Source organism: Bombus huntii, chromosome 8 (genome assembly GCF_024542735.1).
Source record: "Bombus huntii isolate Logan2020A chromosome 8, iyBomHunt1.1, whole genome shotgun sequence".
NCBI classification, from domain to species: Eukaryota; Metazoa; Arthropoda; class Insecta; order Hymenoptera; family Apidae; genus Bombus; species Bombus huntii.
This window is the reverse complement of record NC_066245.1, coordinates 12566685-12590551: the sequence shown is the minus strand read 5'-3', so window position 1 is coordinate 12590551 and position 23867 is coordinate 12566685. Positions and strand designations below refer to the sequence as shown.

The window sequence follows — 23867 nt, the reverse complement described above, 5'->3', positions numbered from 1 at the left end:
CCCCCTCACTAGGATTTCGCATTAAAGTCACTGGCAACCACAACCGCCGGTGCTCTTTTCATCCCTTCCTTTATGATCCCTTTCAGTTCCTTCAAATAATCGTTGAACTGGTGCTTACTCTTATTAGGGGAACAATACTCACTGACGCAAAACACGTTACAAACCCTGACTCCTACAGTCCCCACATTTCTTATCAGGGTCTCGCTCGCCGCATGTTTTCTATTAAACAGAGTGACCCATATCGATGCATCCCCACCCTCGTCATTAAACCGATAAGACAACTGCCTATAGGACTCGGAAATGACCACTATGTGCACCCTGCTTTCGCATACACACTGCATCATCAGGCCTTGCGCAAACCTGCATCTATTTAAGTTTATCTGTAAGACCCTAATTGGGCCCCCGTCTATTCCTAACACCTTAGCGCACCATAGGGCACGCCAACGAACCCGTTATATGTCTTGCATCTATGCCACCATGATTCAAACACATGGCGCATCTCGGCTCTTTATTGGACTCTTTAATGATATGCTCAGCGCTGCCGCACCTCCTACACAACTCTCTGCCAGGACGTGCAACAGTACACCTTGCCGCCACATGCCCCAACATGTGGCACCTATAACAACGCTGAACATTAGTTAACTGCCTAACAGAAGCTATTGTTAGTCCGGTTCTCAGCCTCCTCTCTCTCTCATCACTAGGCACTCTACTCGCGGGAGGACCGCCATCGCCTCTTGCGTGTCCAATGGTGCCACTGTTATATATTTGAGTTCTACATTAACATTTTCCTTGATTCCCCACTGCGACCTGATATCTTCCACCAGCTCTTCACCGCTTGTGAGGGGATCAATGTTCCGTATTTGTAGGGTCGCCCTGTTCACCAGAGCGGCCACCTCTGTACTATCACTCAAAGCGGCTCTCAATTTGGCCGCCGTCTCGCTAACCACCACCGTCCTGTCGAATTCAGTGAGGGTGTGGCCCGCTCTCGCCTTACGTACCCCCGTGGCTCCTTCCAATGAACTTCCTCACCGCCATTATCCTCTTATAAACAGGGCGCCATTCCTCCACCTTAATTAGAATGACTTCCTTCCTCCTCCTGTTTCTTAGTACGCCTCTCTCCTCGGCAGCAACCTGCCGGTTGTTTCCCGGACGCATCATCGGTGTAGCTTGCTCTAAGGGAGCTCTCCTCTCCCTCTCCCTTTCTTCTACCCTCATCCACCCTTCGGAGTCCTCGCTGAAGTCACCCCTTATCGCTCTGATCTTCCTCCCAGATGCCTCAGCGTATGTGACCTCTCCTCTTCGGAGCCTCTTATACTCCTCAACTATGATATTTTCAGCCGGCGATACTATCTTTCTTTTTGGGTATCCGCCCTTAGCTATCGTCACTTCCCTCTTCATCTCTGCCCTGTCTGCCCTTTTTTAACCTCGACAGGCTCTCTCCTTCTCCTTCTTCTTCTTTCCTTGTGATCCCCACACTGCTCCAAGGATGACAGGATGCCTTTCACCAGGCTACCTATCTCCCTTATCCCCTCATCCTTATCTTTGTGCAATTTCAACTTCTTCATCACCACGTTGAACATTTTAACCGCTCCTGCCAGGGTTTGCGTGAGCTCTTTCAACTCAGCCCTGGAAATCAAAACGTCCTCGTTATCAACGTCGCTCGTCTGCGTATCGTCTCTTGCACCATCATCGGCTTCGCTAGCCATAGCCGATCTCGCAGATTTCGCGCTGACGTTCCTCTCAACCACCCTCCTGGCTAGCATTCTAGCGTAGGCCAGTCCTTTCCGTGTACCGACGTACTGTGGTCGCTCCCTCTAATTCCAAAGGAGCCCTCCGATTCTTCGACCACTCCTGCCTCTGTCCTTTCACTAATCGTAAGACTCCTCTGAAGTCTCCTTCTCGGTTTAAAGGGGCAGAAATCCTCACTCCCCCCCCCCCCCTCTTTCCTCGGAATAACCGAGATTGTCACACTCTGATTCAATTTTACATCCGAAACCATCCTCGGTTTCTCTCCTCCCAATATCGCCTTCTTCAACTTGCCCTTCTCCTTCTCTTTTTCCTTCTCCTTCTCCTTGTCCCCAATAGCTCTTACCGCACAAGGGGGTGCTTGGGGTTCCACCTCCCCCCCGCCGTTCTTCCAGTAACTTGATGACCCTCTGGTCGAGCCTGGTAAGCCACTCGTGTCCCCGACGGGGCCTGGGGGCTCCGAAACCCCCTGCGCTGTACGTTTGTTAACTTTATTCACCTTGTCCATATTTATATAATTAAATAGTCCATAGACATGGTCGTCGTCAACATGCTGCCCATATGCCGTCCGAAAGTATCCAATCGTTGTCCATAAACTCGCCAGGTCGTCAACAAATAAGCCAATCAGATGATAGTAATACTGTGCTAATAGTAATAAATACAGTAATATTGTGCTATCTACGATTCACTTGTCAATCTAACGCCTGCATTCGGCTAAAGACCCGATGATGCGCGCCCAAACGCCACAATATAGATAAATACAAAACGATATATACTAAATAATGAACAATAAGCAATAAATAATAAAATAAATCAATAAAATAAATGAAATAAATAGTCACGTAGGCAGATGAATAAAGAAGTAAATAAATAACCAACAAAGAATAAATAAATAAATGCATAAATATAAAATAATAAATAATAACTAACTAAATAAATAAATAAGTAAGTTAGTAAATAATTTAAAATAATAGATAATAAATAAATAAAACAAATAAAGCAATACTAGTTAATAAATACAAAATTATAAATAAATAAAATAAAATAAATAAAAATATTAAAATATTAAAGCGGTGCATTACATCCAACCGCTACATACTCCAACATACTAATCGCCACGTAACTCCTACAGCCTCCTCATTACACGGCACACCATTACTTATTTATTGATTCCCAAGAACTTAGTTCGGCTCGTGTAAACAAATAAATAAATAAAGTATAAAAATATAATATAAGTATAAGAACTGTGTCCGGCCCGACTTTATTCCTTAAAATAGGAACTTACATCGAGCCGACTGTACATGCTCACTGACGTTGCCTGTAAGGTGGCGACGCCGCACGTCAGCGCAGCGATCTACCCCACCTGCGCAACGTTCTTCTCCATCGTCCGCGTCACCAAGACATAATGGCGTCCATTTTATCCACGTGCACGTTACAATAGCACAACTATTACGCATTTAGGGTTTTCGCACGTGTCATGCCATCGCGAGTGCATATAAATCTCTCTACACTAAATGCTATTTCACCCGCTAATAAACCCAACTATAATCTCTACAAAAAATATAGAATCGTCACGCAAAGTTCACGTGTGTGCTCATACTTAACAATATTATTTATTTAATTGTAAATATCCAATATCACGTATGTATATAAGTAACAAATTCCGCGACGCGTGAATATCTGCCATTATAGTCAATGGGGCCTTATCTGATTGTTTATTTGACTTTATCCCAAGTCGCTAATAATGGATAAATTCAAATTAACGATTACTAACCGTTCGTTTCTCGCACACTTCCTATTATATCCTCCACTTACTTATTCTTGTTCAGTGAGGATATTACCACCCAATTACGAACAATCGTCTTGCAGCTCACCCACCCAATCATCATACCCGCCAACTCTATTACCATTGCCACACGCTCACTCTCCCCCACATCACCCAACAATATTCCACTCCCATGCGTTCTCCTGTCACCTCAGTCCACTCATACCCCTAATTTCATTTCACTGCTTCCTTGCAATTATTATTACACTTCTCGTCACATTAACCCATTATAACCTATTAGAATTACACCGAATTAAAACACTCCTACATCCTCGTACATACACCCGGCTAGTGGGAGCAACCCGTCAACACGTCCGCTCTCGAACGCGTCCCGAGTGAGAACCCGACGGGATCTGGGGGCTCCGACACCCCCTGAGTCGTAAGTTCATTATAACCTAACCCCAATCGGCACCTCGAAGCCATTAAGTTTATAGCTCGGGGAGGACACGTAATTCGGAATTTCCTAAAGAAGGGATAGGGCCCGTCCGAGCCATAAACTGACAGTCACTCAAAATTCCGAACAGTTTATATTCAGTTGAAATTGCGTCATCAACGAGCTTCTATCGAAATATTCATAGCATTGTTTAAATTATTATATATTATATTTCAGGCTGTTTTTTTTCATTTTACGGCTTATTTAACTATATTTAACTTATAAGAACGCCTCAGTGTTACTCTTAAGTGTTGGAAATATAAACTTTATAACCCTGTTAATCGCAGCGTTATACCACCTCAACCACCCCTATTATCTCAACGGAAATCTGGGGATCGATCTATTCGCGACGTCGATTATTATAATCGTAACGGGAATTTACGACTCTCGTTGACGTGTTTCCTCGCGATTGCGTCTCCCGCGATTGGTCGAAAATACACAAACTTCACCTTAAAACAATTTGATGGAACACAAAAAGCCACAGATTGGATATCAGAGTGTGAAACAGAGTGCGAAGAACTAAAAATCCAAAATGAGAAGAAGAAATCAAGTGCTTGGAGATGTATTTGGAAAAAATAGCACTAGAATGCTATCAAACAAAGACGTTAAAGAATAAAAAATACAACTGGGAAGATTGGAAAACTTCATTTCTAAAACTGTGTTTACCAACAAGAGTTCCTTAAGTACGCCATAAAAAAAAGAACGATTAATATTGGAAATAGAGAGAGAGACGGCGGAAAGCACAAGAATAAATTTAATCGTCATTGGGCTACCTATTCAAATTAAAGATAGAATCGACAAAGAAATGATACATTCAACGGATGATTTCATTAGAATGTTGGGACAGTATGAAGAAGCGTATCATAAGAAAAATTTCAGTAATAAGGAGCAGATGAAAGAAAAAGAAATGCAGAGTAGAAGTGTACGTCCTGTCAGAAATTCAAATCCAATATTCAAGAAACAACCGTACCCGGTTTGCGAAGCGCTGAATTTTCTTGGCCAATCCCACCCCGTGGAAGTATGCAGAAACATAAATAAAAGTGCTCAGAAGAATTTCAAACAAGTAAATTCAACTCAAATATTTACATCCGAAAACGAGGAGTCTATAACACAGAGTGGGAGCGAAAAAAAACTAAATGCCCGGCGAAGTACGAACCACTGATAAAACTCCGAGTTATAATCAATAATCAGAAAGAAGTTTGAAGATGTTTATGACACTGGAGCCAACTCAAGCTATATTAATTAAAAAAAATATAGATGAAATAAAAGCAGATCCAATCGAACATAAGAGTATTTTCAAAACTATCAGTAGCAACGATTTCAAGAGTAGCCGGACGAAACTTAAAATGAAGATAAATAAAATAGAAGAAGAAATAAATGTTTTCGTAGTACGCAACGATAACTTCACATACGACCTTACCCTAGGATTCGATGCCATAAAGAAATTCAAATTAAGACAAGATGAAAACTTAAGTACTACTCAAGAAGTAAATCACAAAGAAGGAGAAATAATATTCAAGAAGAAAGAAGAAAGAAAGAATGATCGGGAGAGAAAAAAGATAAACAACACTGAATACATGTGGACAGACAAATTCGTTGACAACGTTGAAGCAGATTCACTTTCTAGGAACCTTGTTTTAGAAAACTCTGAAAATGAAGGAGATGTTCTGAAAGTGGCAAATCTTATTACAAGGCAAGAAATAATTCAGGATCAGGAAGTAAACAGGAAAAGTATTGGAAATACTAAAAATGTCACACGAAAATCGGAAAACGATTCATGATTTCTTTGGCCACATTGGAAAAAATCATATTTTGAATACAATTTGACCCTTTTACTATTTTACAAATATGGATCGGATAATCGGCAAATTTTCTAAACTGTTTTCGCGTCTCAACTGGGACCAGCAAAAAAACCTTTCGAAATAATGTCATTCGATACGGTTGCAGGGGCAAAAAGTACATGCTCGTTCTCATTGATCATTTTTCAAGAGTCGTTTTCATGTCCACGTCAAAAACGCAGCACTCAGAGGATATTATAAAACTCATAAACTCAACGGGAAAGACTGATTCCATAAAAATTATTCTCGCAGACCGATCGCAGTAATTATCATACATCCAAAGAAATCCAAGATTACATGAGAGAGAAAGATATCAGATTAATTTTTACTTCAACAGACTGCCCAACTTCAAATGAACGAGTAAATCAAACCTTGGTAAACCGGATCCGATGTAAAATTAATTCAAATAAAAAGAGAAACTGGACAAAAGTTGCAGATGAATGTGTGGACGAATATAATAACCCCAGACAGTGTCACTGGATTCTCACCGAATCATTTGCTACATGGAAAGGTAATTGAGATCGTCCCTAAAGGAATAATTGAAAATAGGATAAACCTAGAAGATGACAGAAAAGAGGCATTCCAAAATTCAATGAAGAATTTCATAATCAACAAAGAACGATATGATAAGACAAGAAGAGAACACGAATTCAAAATTGAAAATATGGTTTTCGTTCATAATGGTAACAAATTAAACAAAAATAAGTTGGATAAAATTCGGAAAGGCTCTTTCAAAATTCTGGAAAGGATTTGGAACACAATCTATGAAGTGGATGATAATCGTAGATGTGGTGGGAATTGTTTCCATGCGAGCAAATTAGTTCCTTATGGAGATGGTAATCACCAAGAAGGAATTGACACGGGGTGTCAGCACGAGGAGGGCAGGTGTAAATTCCATAGAATTTAGAACACCAACCGACTGTTTGACTTTCCCTGTGTTTACTGGGAGTCGATCGAACGGTATAAATAGAGAAGGACGGGGACTTAGGACAGAGAATAACACAAGGTTTCAAGAAGCGAAGATTGAACAAAGAAGAAGAAAGGCAAGTTAAAAGTTAGAAGGAGAAAGAGAGAAGAAATTAGAAGCGAGGAGTTTTGAGGAGATACGGAAGAAGACTTAGAAAATCGATTGAGTTTTCACAAATCGATCGCCTGATTCCAAAATTATTACAACATTACATACATATAGTTTCGCACGGTTTGTGTTTGATGTGAATAATTGTTCTGCGTTTATTAAAATCATATTTAAGCGTTTTCTCCGGTTATATTTATGTTATATTTCAGTGTTCTTATACGCGGTATACACTTAAAGCATTTATCACGTGATTTAGATTTTCCAGTTTTAGTACTCGAGTGTTACCGAAATTTAATGACACGCGTTGAAAAATAAAAGATTTTACTCGTAACGGGTAACTGCACGCCAGTATCGAATTCTCTTCTGGTCTATCACGGAGAAGTGATTCTTATAGTCTAGTGATGAGGATGAGTAATATGGGCAATATTAATATGCTCAGGGAGGAATGACGAGAAAAAAAGGGTCGAAGTTCGGAATGATTCAGGAAGGAGAAACAGAGATTAGGGTGTTTGTTACAGGATGAGACTATGATGTTTGTTGCAGTATGAATAAGGAATTGATCGTCTAACAGTTAATTATTCAACGAGAATATGTATATATGTGTATGTAAGTACAAAACTGCCAGCAAATTTTTCGATACATACAAACTGCGGGCCCATCGGGAATTAAACCGCTGACGCGGAAACAATTATTTGATATATTGCTGCAACGCACAAATGAAAACATTCATGAAAGAATTTAAGTATCTCGAGAACACTTTGCTCAACCAGGAGAATTCGAAATTATTCGAAAGAAGTACGCCGAGCGTTTCAGCATAAAATATCTTACATAAAATATGAATTTGAACGTAGATGGTTGTTTATAAGTTATAAGGAACAGGTTTTCAAAATAAGATAAGAAAGTTGGCTCTAAGGAAAGTAAAAGTACCCGTTGGCAAATCTTGACCTGGATATACAACGAAATCTTTCACTAATTTATAGGAACGTGGTAAACGACAAAAGACAGGCCTCCGTGAAAATACAAATATTGGCGAATTAATATTTGTTACCCAAGAAAAGCAAAGATCTCCTGACTAGATGGATGCTTTAATAATATTGAAAGAGATTACAGAATGTCCTGAGCGAGTGACAAGATATAGAAAAAGTTATTGGAGTATTCACCAAGAAAGAAAACAGTTGTCAAGTCTGAAATTTCTCTCGATATTTGTTGATGCGCAACTATGAGAACAACGTGATTAATTATTGGAACAAGCGAAAAGAAACTATAATTATTTACATTCAATTATATCCATATCAAGCTGTATTCTTAAAAGCAAAAAAGAAATACTATCCTATGTCAAAGTCATACGATAATTGCAACCACTGCTGGGGTATATTTACAGATTTGTTAGACCATATAACTGCCCACTTATTAATCTATTTGGAGGATGTAGTAAACAATTTGCCTTGAAGTGAGTGTAATGCTTTGGGCTCATTAATAAATGGGAACGTGACGGATTTTAGCAATTCCAATTTAAATAGAAATTTGGAAATAACTATGATTTAGATTTATATGTCGGAGATGAAAGAACACCGGAGTCTTTGGAATTTTGGATAATCCCGCAACATTGTAACCTAGAGTTTACTATAGCTGTAATTGAACAATTGTAGTTATTCAATCCGATTGTAATTGCTCGAGAGTTGTGATAATGAGCTTGGGCTCGAGGCGACAGTCAGTCGCCGAACGTAGCCGCGGTCACGGGATGAACGCTTTGTCTAACAAAGGCATGGAGTAATTCTATAGCTCTCCTTAAAAAGGAAATAGTTGTAATACTCGACAGTAAACTTTCCAACGGTCTCTGTCCCGTATCTCGCCACACGCAGACCCTATTCTTCGAGTAAGATGATTGCCAGATGTGGATGCGTCTCCGCAGTACATGTTCAGCTAGTCCGAGGGCCCGTTATAAATCTTAAGATTTAGCCAATTAAAGTCCTTCAAACAGACAAACAGTCTTTGTCCCAACTACGGGAAAATAGGGGAGACCTATTTTTCAACGAGCGGCGTCTCCCACTAGCAACTTCCCTCGAGGGCGGCTAGCATCTTTTTCTAACCACCGATATGGAGATTGACCAATTAGCAGCAACGCCAATTTCCCTTACTTTCTGAACGAAGGCTTTTCTCGACGAATCCGATGATCTCGTGTCCTTGGACACACCCCATTATAGTTTTCCTCTGTGGCATCATCGGGACGGGAAAGGCATTCTCGCTCGCGATCTCATTGATGAAAGGAGTAATCCTTTACGACCAGTGAATATTACGCGTCCGATTTAGATTTTGTGAGTACGTTCATCTATCATCACGTCGACCGCGGATTCGTTATTGAATCTTTGATCATTGTCATTAGTTTCTCGAGTACCTAACTACCACGGTTACTTGTCCGGTTCTATAATAATCGTATTTGCACTAGTCAATGTCTTCTCTATTGCATAACGACAACGTGTAACCCAAACGAAGATTCGTTTCACGCCCCTAACCCTAATTCTAATGTAAACCCGACATATATATATTCCAAAGTTCATTTGTAGCATTAAGATTTAATCTGCCTGTCGCGTTGCTAGTACTTAGTGGTTCACGACTTTTAAAATGGACTGTATAATAGTCTGTGAGTTCAACTCAGAGATTGAATTTCGATATATCCTCTTCGAGGATTTGCATAACTATCGCCAAGTGTCTAGAGTTTCGAACTTATATCCTTCTTCCACTTTCACAAGGATACTATATTCCTGTCCCGAAAGGTGGCTGAAAGAATTTTGACCAAGAAAGAATTAATTAACTTTATTAACATTGAGGGCATTCAGATAAAAAATGAAATAGGATATTTGTTAATATTTTTATATTGGAATCTCTTTTACTATTTACTTACATATGTCGATGTTAAGTAATTTTTTATTTCAATCGCAGTTGCAGATTACCTAGAGACATTTATATTTGTAGTTTTGACTTCGGTATCGAGAACGACCAAAGCGATATATTGCTTTGGGGCCAGAATTTTAAACCTCGAATCCAATAATGTATTTAGTACAGAAAAATTATTATCTTCAACAGCTCTTGTGTAATAATCCATACAATATATTAGTTGTTGTCGCAAGGTAAATATATTCGAAGGATGTATATAATGGAATTGTTAATTGTTTTTTAATGGCTATTATTTTAGACAAATTTATTTTATCTCTATCAATTTCCTCTGTGAGTATGAAAAATATCACTAAAGTGGGTGCAATTATGCTAAGGGCATTCCACTCTAAATCTGTTAATAATTCAAAATGATAATATTAATGTTGACAAAGTTAATATTGCAGCCCATTGCTGTTCGATTAGTCTATTGAATATTTGATATGTAGAATTCCATCTTGTTGTCACTTCTGTTATCAATTTGGTTGGGCACGTTGACAAGATTCTGCATTCTTTGCAATTTGTCTTTTGTTACGGTGCTGCTATATTTGATACATGTCACTAAACTTCGACACATATCACTGGTAATGTTAGGTCGTTCAAGCATTCTGATTGCAGCTTTAATACTCGCTGCGTTATCAGAAACTACAGTTGTTATTTCACTTTACAATTGCCAATTCTGAAATACAGCCTCTAAACTATCCGTATTTATTTTGCCGGAGAGAATTCATATTAATATTCATATTTGTACATAAATCTATAGTGACACAAGGTATTGTTATCTATCCAATTCGCCTTGGATTCTTCGTATTCTGATTAACCATTCTCTTAAAATTATATGGAACTTTCCATTTAACCGAATTTCATCACAATTAGCAGTCGACGTCGAAGCTCGATCTCGCGGTTGTCGAAAATGTCCTCTCAACTGATCTACTAAAGTTTTTATAAATCACAGGTGGTTAAGTGACCTTTCGTTCTTTTTCTTTTTTACTAATCTATATAGAATATATAAATTAATTAAAGAAATCCCCCCCCCCCCCACAAAATAACTCGCGCTACCACTTCAATGACTTCTCATAAAACAGTATGTCGCAACATACTGATCAGCCCGATCAACTTCTCCCACGAACTTGATGTAATATTTATAATTACAATAGCTTCTTTGACGACAGTCCAAGTTCCATGGCGGAAAGTTCTTTCCACAATACCCATCTCTGCATTATGCCAATTTGTCAATAATGTGACTATCCTTTTATCCTTCCACGCTAGAATCAAATTATTATTCATGCGATAAGCTGTCATCGGTATTTTTTTCAGATTTAGTTTTTTTATCCCATCTGGCAACTCTTTTCTATTTATCAATATTGTGCCGGTCAAATAACATTTTAATTTATGTAACTCAGTAGCCAAAATGTAACTGGTGTAATAACGGTCTGTAAACATATGATGTCTTTGCGATCTGGGTATTTTATTCAATAACATTATATACAAGTGTAATGGAATTCTAGTGGATACTGGAAAGTCCGGTCTTATCAATGTTTGTGTTGTAAGGCTCTCATAATAAGGCAGAATTCCGCAAATAAAACCCGGGAATATATAAATATTCTCTCTGCAAAGTAAGTGCGGATAGTTTAGAGGCTGTATTTCGGAATTGGTAATTGAAAAGTAAAATAACAACTGTAGTTTCTGATAACGCAGCAAGTATTAGAATCTGCTAATGTATAGATTCATACCCCGTTTTGTTGGGTTTTTTCGGCTTGTACGTGATAAACGAAATTCGACCTTTGAATTGTACATCAAACTCGTCGACGGAAATTTACTCGCTCGTTATAAAATAGTTCAAAAATTTGGAGTTCATATAATCAAGATAACCACTTATTAGCTGCAAACATGTTGTAGAGTTAGCACCTTGTGCTGAAACTATTCTCACATGTAACATCCGAAAAATTTGCGTAAATCTATCTCTTGTGAATGTATCGGAATAAAATGGAATGTGGCTTGCTTGGTGCCTTGACCAATATTCTTGTATATTGCCCACTGGCATCGTCCCCATATTTATAATAACTGCGATGAATGTCCAAAATTCTTCTTTCGTGATTGTTTGTTCCCTCATTTCTGTTAGGATAATAGAGGTGGTTGAGTTAGTATAACACTGAGGTTAACAGGTTATAATATATAGCGGCACATGATTTAGAGAACAATTAAAATCATGTTGTTGTTTTGCTTCGGAGTATCAAGACCATTAGGTTCCAAGTAATGTACGAACAAATAAACTCCGGGCAAAACAATGTCGCCACTTCGTGCAACCGTCAAACGTAGATGAATTCGAATTTTCCGGTTCTGCCCCGACCAGTATTGTTGAGAATTGTGGATCTTTGAAGCCGAAATAATGTTATAGGAACACTAAATTTACACTGAGAATTCATATTAAAATAGTAATATATTTATTTCATGGACGATTTCTCATATATTCATCGATACACACTTGCACGCGTCTCAGCACTTTCTTCCATACCCGACTGTTAACCGACTGACTAGTTTACACTCATCTGTTTTCAAGATGTCGCGCACACACACACACCTCCACACACCGACACTCACATACAAGCATCTCTACTACACATTTAACCCAGTCCAGCACAGAAAATTATATATATCTCAACAAGTATAAATAAACGGATGCGATCGCAAGGAAATGAGTTACAGTCAGTTGTCGAGCAGTTATCAACCAGTTATCAACGAATTATCAGCGATCTAATTAACGAGTCATTAGCGATCCATGAGCTGACCAACCGCCCTCTACACATAAACATCTACAAATTGGTAACCCCGACGTGAGTTGAACATGAGTAAACAACCTCCACATTGGTGACCCCGACGTGATAGAAAACATTAAGATGGCGACTACGAAAGATGTTAAGGCTACGGGTAGTGTCGCGGTTATAATGCCTCCGCTGTAACCTTCCAACATTACTGTTTGGTTTGCATTGTTGAAAACGCAACTAGACGCGGCGGACGTTACGTTCGATAAGGCGAGGTTCGACGGCCAGCTCCTCCAGCAGGTAGAGGGCGTTATGACGGATCCGCCAGCCACTTGATGGTATGTGAAATTAAAAAATAAACTCATTCGCATCCTTACGGACTCGGATAGCAATGGCGTAAAAGAGTTGGTGGAGAGTGAAGAAATGGGCGATAGGAAACAGTCCCAATTTTACCACCATCTGAGGAAGCTCGCCGCCCGCATCAGGCGCATACGATGCGATCAGCGGACCTCATCGCGGAGGAGTTCAAAGGAGATACGGGACATACTTTGCAGGTAGCAACGATAGCGGACCACCCGGCGCACGCGGAACCGGCTGAGGCTCCCTGGCTCGCGCTTTTTAATACGTTTAACGACCAAATGAACCAATTAAGGGCCGAGGTGAGCGCGATGAACATTAACCACCGTCCGCGTCGACACTGGCGGTCAAGAGGTCGGAGCCGTTCCAGGTCGCGAGAAAGGAGTGTAGTATGAAAGGAGAGACGTTTAGCACTCCCCTAGACAAGGATGGAACACATATAAATGGTAAGGCACAGGTCGCCTTTCGGAGGCTCTTACCAGATTTTTGTCAGCACCCGCTTAGCCGCGGTGGAAACGCTAGTTTCCCATCGATCACGAAGGTTAAGCAACGGTCGCCGTGGCACGGACAAGGATGGGTGACCGTTCGGCGGGCGCTGACGAAGAGGAAGGAGGCGCACCGAAGCCATTTTTCTGGGACTATCCAAGGAGCACGAGGCAGGCAGAAGCCCCCGGGACACAGGACTACCCTGGGAAACACCGATGGATCTGATATTTCTTATAGTCGGGTAGCGGCTGGCCGGTGTCCGCGGCACTAGCCAGTTCGCCGATCCGGTGCGGAGAATTTCGGAGAAGTTAGTGGGCCCCACGCCTGTCAGGACCACTCACCACCTCATCACAAGGGGCTCCCTGGCACACCTGCACCAGCTCTGACCGGATCAGGGTGTGAAAAAGAGTGAGCGGCACCAGGACAGGACACATCGTTGACGACCTCGGCTAAAAACCAAAATAAGAAACATGGATATTGAAAACGTAAACAACAAAGTATACGGTGCAAGGGAGGGATACCCCAGTACCGGCGCAGCCGTGGGTAGTGAAGTGGGGCCCACTGCGTCGACATCTCGCGACCACGGCCGTTCGAGGGTGGACCGCCAGGCCCCCGGACGTGTTTCTACGCCTGGCGATGGAACAGGAGACAGGAGGAGGACAACAGGAGGACAACCGGATAACAACATGATAGAAACGGCGGAGGAATCTCCGAAGAGGGTGACAAGACGCTCGCTAAGAGCCGCGGACAGGCCGGAGGGCGTCTTTCTCGCACCAGCGATGCTGGACGATGGCACGTCACCGATGGCAGGAGGATCACGGGCGCGAGCGAGGTCCGACGACGAGGATTCGGCCGCCTCGATCACCTCGCGCTCGGCTTCGGCGGCATCCAGGGGGAAGAAGAGGAGAATAGCAGCCACAACCCCGGAGGTGTCCGAAGAATTAGAGGCGCAGATGAGGACGAGCTCCCCGGCAGACATCAGCGCGGGCCTGACGATGCACGTGTCCGAGATAATGCATGTCGCGACGACGTCATCAAACCTCAAGGGGACCTACATTAGATCCCTGAAGAACGCGGCGAGTTACATCACCGCCGCCTGGAACACGGAATCCTCGAGGAGGACGAGGCCAGCGCGAGGCACCGACGACGTAGACACGAGGCTGACCGTGCTGGAAGAGGAGAACGCAGCCCTCCGCCAGGAACTGAGGAGACTGGCTGCTCGCGTCAACGAATGCCCGCGATGCGCCGACGCGACGCCCGAATACGACCGTCCTCCACGAGAAGGCGGAAACGACAGGACACGCCTAGATGCCCTGGAAAGAGTAGTCTGAGAACTAAGACCCTCCATTCTCAGGACCATAGAGGAACGATTCGGGGACACACGATGGCACCCCCCGAAGCACGACCGAGCAAGGACCGCTCCGTCGATTCCCGCGCTGTCCAACCGACGTCGCCCCCAAGGGAACAGGAGGATGGGGGCTGGGAACTGGCGGAAACGAAGAAGAAAAGAAGGAGAAGGAGGAAGACGAACGGGACGAAGACAACCGTCGCCGCCGAAGGAGAGGCGGCAAGAAGAGGACCGACCGCGCCACCACCGACGCGAGCACGGCAGCAACAGCCCCAGCCCGGCAGGACGACAGGCGCACCGAAACAGAGCGCCCCCGCAACGTAGAAAGGACCACCGAAGACACCCAAATTGACCACGCCCCCTCGCGCACCGCGAACATCCGCGGTGACCCTGACGCTGAACGAGGGAGTGAGGATGTCGTACGCCGACGTCCTGGAAGCAGCCAGAACAAAGATCCCGCTTTCGGAGCTCGGCATGGAGCGTCTAGATATGAAAAAGGCGATGACGGGTGCCATCATAATCCAAGTCCCTGGAGACAAGGACAGAGGAAAGGCGACGCTACTGGCGACGCGTCTGGCCGAGGCGCTGGACCCGACGGCGGTGAGAATCGCCACTCCAACCAGGATGGCGGAGCTACGCGTGACCGGGATAGACATCTCGGTCAAGAGGGAGGAGCTGCAGAAAGCACTGGCCTCGGCGGCAGGATGCGGCAGCGCGGAGATACAGGTGGGCGAGATCGGCGCCACCAGAGGCGGCTTCGGGACGGCATGGATCAAGTGTCCAGCAGCAGGAGCCCGCAAGCTGGCCCAGGCAGAGAAGATAGCCATCGGCTGGTCAACCGCGAGGATAAGGGCCATCCCGAAGCGACCGTTGCAGTGCTTCAGGTGCCTGGAACTGGGGCACGTACGCGCCACCTGCGTATCCAGCGAAGACCGAGGGCACCTGTGCTACAGGTGCGGCGGGAACGGACACCGCGCCAGAGACTGTCCCGCCTCCACTCCCAAGTGCCCCCTGTGCGAGTCGCTCGGGGCGCCCGCGAACCACAGGATGGGCGGAGAGGCATGCACCCCACCGAAAGTCAAGAGAAAGCGACCGATCCACCAACCAGCAGCAGCATCCGCGGAAGGGACACCAGTAAGTGCCGCCGAACCAACAGCGGCGGACGGCCGGGAGGAGGCCATGGAGGTGACCGCATAATTCAAGCGCCTACTGCAATGCAACCTCGGTAACCCATTCGACGCAATGGGGAAATCCCAGGACCAACTCCCGAGGAAGGATGCTCACCGATTGGGCAGCTCTGCTGTCTGGGGCTCCTGCTGGCGAACAGGGGCTCGGCGAGCACCTGCGTGGCGTGGAGAGGATCCTCGGTAGTGGACATCACGTGGGCTACCCCGGAGCTGCTCAGGCGAATCCACGACTGGAGAGTGGCCGAGGGGGTGGAAACGCTTTCCGACCACCTCTACATTCTGATGGAGGTGACCCTGGGGACCGAGGACGACGCCGGGAGGAGACGACGACGACCGGGAGAGAACCGTCGCCGCCCGCCGCCGCCGCCGCCGCCGCCGCGATGGCGCCTGAAGGAGATGGACAAGGAGATGCTGCGGGCGGCCACGATCGTGTCCGTCTGGAGCTGGGACGCCCGACGGGCGACCGAGCAGGGAGACATCGACGAGGAGGCGGAGGAGCTCCGAAGATACATGACCGCGGCGTGCGACGCCTCGATGCCGCGCTCCGTCCCGGGGGGCGGACGAGACCGGGGAACGTACTGGTGGACCCCGGAGATCGCCGAGATGCGAGAGAACTGCGTTCGGGCCCGCAGAAGATTCCTAAGGGCCCGTCGTCGCAGACTGACGCGCGACGAGGACGAGATCTCCCGCCGCTACGAGGAGTACAGAGAGGCGAGACGGACTCTTCAGCGGGAGATCAAGACCGCGAAATCTCGGTGCTGGACGGAGCTGATCGAGGAGGTCGAATCCGACCCGTGGGGACGGCCGTAGAAAGTGGTCACAAAGAAGCTACGACCCTCGGCGCCCCCGCTGACCTCGGACATGGAGCCGACGCTGTTGGACAACGTCGTCGGGACGTTGTTCCCGCCGGAAGACACGGACGCGAGCCAACCAGCGCCATCCTCCCCCTCCGTCGATGACGACTATGACGACGACGAGGAGGCAGCGACAACGACCACAACAGGATGGAGCGAAGAACTGCGAGTGACCGAAGAAGAACTCTTCGAAGCAACCAGGAGGATGGCATCCCGCGACGTGGCACCCGGTCCGGACGGAATACCAGGCCGAGCGTGGGTGGAGACGATCGTCACCATGACCCCCCGCCTGCGACACCTGTTCACCAGATGCCTAGAGGAGGGCGTCTACCCCCGGACATGGCGGACGGCTAGACTGGTCCTGCTGCGGAAAGAGGGCCGCCCGCCGGACTCGCCGTCCGCGTACAGGCCGATATGCCTGCTGGACGAGGTGGGCAAGATGAAGAGGGTGCAGACCATGGCCGAGGACAAGGTCTCTCGAGAAGGGGTGGCAGTAGCGGTATCGCACGACGTCACCAACGCCTTCAACTCGATCCCCTGGACCAGGATCATGGAAGCCCTGCGACACTTCGAGGTCCCGGCATACCTAGTAGGGATCATCCGGGCGTACCTGACCGACAGATACATCGTCTACGCCGGGAAGAACGGGGAGGAAAGAAGACGGATCGAGCGCGGCGTTCCGCAGGGGTCGGTGTTGGGACCGATACTCTGGATCACGGCCTACGACTCCGTCCTCCGATGTCCGATGCCCCCGGGAGCAGGCATGGTGTGCTACGCCGACGACACCCTGGTCCTGGCCGGGGGACGGTGGTGACACGATACGGCTAACCGCACGGAGGACGCCGTGGCGTGCGCGGTACGCGCCATTCGGAAGCTCGGCTTGACGGTGTCGCCGGCCAAATCCGAGGCACTGTGGTTCTTCGACCAGCGACGAAGAGGAACACCTCCTCCCGGACTGTCGGTGAACATCGGCGGAGAAGAGGTCCCGGTGAAACGCCAGATGAAGTACCTGGGTCTCACGATCGACAGCGGATGGACCTTCGGACCGCACTTCGAGCAACTGGTCCCGAAGGCGACGGCCGCAGCCAACGCCTTGTGCGGCCTCCTACCGAACATCGGCGGAGCAGGATCGAGAGTCCGCCGACTCTACGAGGGAGTAGTTCGGTCCCGAGTCCTCTACGGGGCACCCGTCTGGGCCAGAAGCTTGACGGCCAGTCGCCGCAGCCTGACCTTGCTGCGGAGGCTGCAGAGGACGACCGCTATCCGCATAGCGAGAGGCTACAGGACGACGTCGTACGCGTCGGCGACCGTGCTGGCGGCGTCCCCTCCGTTCGAGCTGCAAGCCCTGGCGCTCGAACGCGTGTACGAACACCAGAGGGGCCCGACGCCATCGACCGCCAGCCAGCCGGCCCCGAACATCCGGGAGGAGGCGAAGAAGGAGACATGGAAACGATGGCGCTCGCAGCTGATCCAGGAAGACGCCGTGCGGCCGCACCGGGCCGTTCGCGCCGTGCTTCCCAACTGGGAGGCCTGGAGGGATCGAGGCGGAGCGCCGTTGACCTTCAGGATGACGCAGGTGCTCACCGGCCACGGAGTATTCGGCGAGTACCTGCTAAGGATTCGGCGAGAGGCGACGTCCATCTGTCACCACTGCGAGGAAGAGGAGGACACGGCGCAACACACGCTGGAGTTCTGTCCGGCGTGGGCGGAACCACGACACGTCCTACAGCTCGAAATCGGCGAGAGCTTAGCCCCCGAAGCGGTCGTCGCGGCCATGCTCAGAGGGCGCCAGGAGTTCGCCGCCATCCGCACTTACTGCGAGCAGGTCATGCTGGCGAAGGAGCGGGCGGAAAGAAACCGGGAACGAGCCCGCGATCCGTCCAGGACATCGCAGCACCCGAGGAACACAACGCGCCACAGGGGCGCGACGCCGCCATCGGCGCCGCCGCGGCCACCGTAGGAGCACGAAGAACCAGGAAGAGGCGTCAGGGGACGGGATCCCCAGGATGACGCAGCAGGAGCGAGGCGCTAGGGGGCGTGGTCCCCCCCTAGCGGTCCAAGAAGAGCAGGACGCCTCCCTTCGACGAAAGGAGAGATAGACGCCCGGGGGTAACCGGTAGTAATTCGGGAGAGATCCCGGGTGCATCTCGATTCAGGCGTCAGGACAGGCCACCGTGGAGTTTTAGTCGGTAAGAGTCCGACACTACCCGCTAGCGGGTGTCCATGAGGATTTCTCCACGAAAAAAAAAAAAGAAAGGTCGCGAGAAAGGACGCATGATTCCGGCCTGTGTTATTATCACGAAGTATTCCGCGTGAACGTGCGAGAAAGTGTTCATCCCCGTGTAAGTGGAAACAGGAAAAGGCGACCAGCCGTCCATAAACGCGGCGAACACCGACCGGCTTAACACTAAACCTACCGACATTTTGTGCTACCTATTCCTACCGGGCGCGGTCAAAATGCCCGCTGATTTGAAAAATAATAGTTTTTATAATTTAACTTAAATAATGGTTAATTTATAACTGAATGTATATAAAATGATGATCTGTCAGGAAATGTCGTCCAAATTTACATTTATTTAATTTCAATTATAGACTTAAATAAAATTGCACTTTAATTTATGTAGAGATATCTTATTCAACCCCGCTGCATTTTTTATAAATTATCTTATTATCAAATGTGCATTTGCCGCATACATATTTCCCGCATATTGAATAGATTTTTGTAGTTTTGTAACCTTTACAATTTCTCACTTGACAAGTTTTTCGTGATAACGTATCGGAACTTGTTGATAGTTTTATAGCATCATTTTAGCTAATTGGAATAAAAATTCCTGTCTTGTAATATTTTCATCGATTGTTTCTTTATACAAAATCCAGGCATTTATTCCGGCTAGGTCCAAAATGTTGAAAAATACCTGGAGGGGCCACCTACAAGATTTTGACTTCACGCTGTAATTCCTTGACATCTGGTCCAATACATCTACTCCAAATTTTGTATCATTAAATCTAATCGTTTCCGGTATACGTTTATTGCTTTTTTCAATTTCTATCACTTTATGCATGGAACTTAGCACAAACACTTTTTTTGTTGGTTTGCGTTTATACACCGTAAAAGAAATTTGATTCGAAATATAAAATTTGCTTGAAAACAGAGTCATTTTGTCCTTTCGATCTTTGTCTATCTTTGGCAATTCCCGTTTATTTTCACGGATTGTTCCAACGATTGTAGTTTTTTTTGCGAGTAGCTTTGTAGCCAGTGATGCACTCGTAAAAAAATTATCTGTTGTTAGGTTCCTTCCACATCCTGTGAATGGTTCCATCAGCTTCAGAGCAACGAATTCTCTAAGTGGAATTGAATTTCCTCCCTTCTCATCCTTTGCCAAATAGGGAAATCCATTTATTGTATACTTGCTATTGACACCACACGCCAACCAGAATTTTATGCCGAATATTTCGACCATTCGCGGGGAGACGCGATCGCGAGAAAGCACGTCAACGGGAGTCGTAAATTCCCGTTACGATTAGATAATCGACGCCACGAAATGATGGATCCCCTGATTTCTGTTGCGATAATAGGGGTGGGTGAATTGAATTTACTCTGAATTAACGGATATAATTAATGTTTCTTCCAATAACTTGTGGCGGATCGGTATCAATAGGACGCCGACAGGTCGAGGCATCAACGCGGCGCAACACCTCCCGGGCGATCCGCGGGTACCAACCGCCAACACCAGAGGGCTACGACGACAACGAGTCTGTCTAACTCGCTAGCGGTCGAATATACGAGCGATTGATACAAATACCGCACCTAGCGAGACTCCCTCACGTCTAAGGCAGGGACTACCGGGCATAGCCTTACTGACGAGTCCGCCGATAGTCCCGGGACGAAACGCAAAACTCTTTTCATCCGCCACAAACTTCTTAATTAGAAATGCACAATTAATTCGATTGATAGCTAAAGTAACAAGGTGTTGTACGCGACGCACGCTTAGATGTTGAAGGTTCAAAAATGTTGAGGTTATTCGATGTGTAAACAGAGAAAACACGTGGATAAATTGTAAGGCAGAAAATATATTTAAATAGAAGTGTAATAAGTAAGAATACAATTTGAGCTGGTCTAGATCCGCACGCTAGCTGCGATACCCAATAACTGAAAAATCCTGAAGCCAACGTCGCCTGTCTACTGTTTATGGCTTGACTTCGTCGCAGTCTTTTGTCTACGCGCTGTCGATGGCGTCAGTGCTTGAGAAAACTAAGAAGACCAGATGTAGAGTTTTCTTACAAGTGGTAACCACTTCAACACACCATTTTCTAAACCGGAACGTATACCATTTGCTGATCGACGACAAGTAAAATGTTTCAAATGTGGTAAATCGGCACACGTGGCACCACAATGTCAAAATTTTCAGTTGGCCAGCCAAAAAACCCTACCAACCACACGAATAAACCAGATCAGAACAGATGAGAACGAGGATCAACAGCAACAGAGAGAAATGACAACGGAAGACCAAGCATATCAAAGGTTAACACAACAACTGGACGGGTACTAACTAATACCATTCAGAGGAATTGCAAGAGAACGAATTCATCTAATTGATACCGGAGCAGGGATAAATTTAATCAAAGAAAATAAATCGGACACTAAGATATTCAAATCAGACGAACCTTAAACTTTTTATATGGGACAAGACAAATATTTCATTGATAGATTTGTTAGAATCATTATTTTAGATAAACCTTATAAATTTCACGTAGTACCTAACGATTTTCCTTTGATTAAAGACGTAATTATAGGATTATCGTGTCTTGAACAATATCAATATGAAATTTCAAATGATGAAATCAGATTGGACAATAACGTCTTGTATTTTCAGAAACCTAGAGTTGTTCAACCAGGAGAAAGGAGAGTTCAAACTATCTACCTCGAAGGCAAACCGACGGGAGTATGCTTCTTCAAGTCTAGTGAGACAAATCAAGTAATCTCTAACGAAATTGGTAATAGTAAAGACCTAGAACAAATTGCTAAATTGAAAAGCGTAGTGAGAACAGATCATATAGAACCCGAACTTTGTATACCGATTGAAAAGATTTTGATTCATTATATCGATGTATTCAATTTAGAGACTGATCTTTTATCTCGTACAAATTTGACACAACACACAATAACTTTGAAACAAGACAAAATCATAAATACTAAATCGCGTAGATCCCCGGAATGCCATAAAGCTGAAATCGAGAAACAAATGAAAGAAATGCCAAGTATAAATATTATGGAAGAATCAGATTCGCCTTACAATTCATCTGTTTCGGTAAACCTATTTGACATCCCCCCCGCCCCCTCCCTCTCATCCCACCCCTCCCCAAAGTTACACAGCACCCAAAAAGCAGACTATCGAAGCGTCCTGTTTTGCGACCAAGTTTTCAGGACAGAAAAAAATAAAAAAAAATTCATAAAAAAGCTCCTCTCCCCAGCAGCTTAAACCCAAAAATTGTATTATACACGAAAAATGTAAAGCGCCGACACATAATACAGCATGGCTACGTCGTACCGCCGCGTATCGGTACCTTTGACTAACATATCATTACAAAAATTCACCGTTTATTGTGAATATGTATCTAAAACTGTATCTTGGCCTAAATAAACAAATAAAAGAAAAATCACCTGTTTCGGTAGTACCTAAGAAATCAGACGCCTCAGGCAAACAGAAATGGAGAATTGTGATTGATTTCGGAAGACTAAGCGAACTAACCAATCAAGACGCATATCCTTTACCTGATATCAAAGATATTCTTAGTCAGTTAGGATACGCGAAATTATTCTCAGTGCTAGATCTGTCATCAGGATTCCACCAAATTCCTGAATCCCAACTCAAAGGAATATACTGCATTCTCCACATCACAAAGCCACTTCCATCATAATCGCATGCCATTTGGACTGAAAAATACACCCGCAACTTTTCAACGAATGATGGACACAGCATTAAAAAGGTTCGTCAATGTTAATTGTTTCGTATATTTAGACGACATTATAATTTTCTGAGATACAATTCAAAAACATAATCAAAATTTAGCAAAGATTTAGAGAATTAGGACTCAAGATACAGCCTGATAAATGCAAATTCCTCAAACCAGAGCTTGAATATTTAGGACATTTAGTAGCAGCCGAAGGAGTTAAACCGAACCCGAAGAAAATCAAGCCCGTGAAAGATTTTAGGACGTCTAGGAACCCAATCGAGGTCAAATCATTTTTAGGACTGACCGATTATTATAGAAAATTTATACGTAACTTTTCCAAGATAGCCAAACCATTGACTGACTTAATTAAGAAAGATATTAGCTTTCACTGGACGAACGAACAACAAGACAGTTTTGAAATATTGAAACAAAAATTATGTGAAGCACCGATTTTAACTTATCCAGATTTTACAAAGACCTTCACGCTAACGACCGACGCAAGTAACGAAAGATTAGGAGCAGTTCTCTCACAAGACGGACACCCATGTTGTTTAGTTCAAGAATAGTCAACCCACCTGAATAAAACTACACGTCAACTGAAAAAGAACTTCTAGCAATCGTATTGGCAATAAAAAGGGTAAGACAATATCTGGTAGGACGTAAATTCATAATTAAGACAGACCATTAAGCTTTGAAATGGCTAAACAATTGTAAAGATCCTTCATCACGTTTAATGAGATGGAGATTAAAATTAAAAGAATATGAATACGAGATTGAATACGTAAAGGGTAAAGATAACATGGTAGCCGATAGTTCATCCAAAGTTCAAGCGATCACAAAAACAGAAATCCTCAAGAATGAAGTTGTTATAGATCATACAGAACATTTCAATGAATAGAAGCAAGCGACAGGAATTCTTGAACGACTTGATTTGAAACCAAACGACAATTCCTTTTACCAATTGACCAAAGATGAGATAGGTGAATTTGGCTTAGGAAGATCCATTCGATTATTCAAAATCATACCAACCTTGGAATAGCTGACAACACATTTTCAGAACAACAAAAAAT

General features: G+C 44.9%; 1 non-coding gene across 1 annotated transcript; it reads left to right on the top strand.

The window, feature by feature from the left end:
• The first annotated feature begins 13351 nt into the window (after positions 1-13351).
• LOC126869087 (U6atac minor spliceosomal RNA) lies at positions 13352-13457 on the top strand. Its single transcript, XR_007690825.1, has one exon. It is a non-coding gene; the product is annotated as a U6atac minor spliceosomal RNA (small nuclear RNA).
• Positions 13458-23867: the final 10410 nt, after the last annotated feature.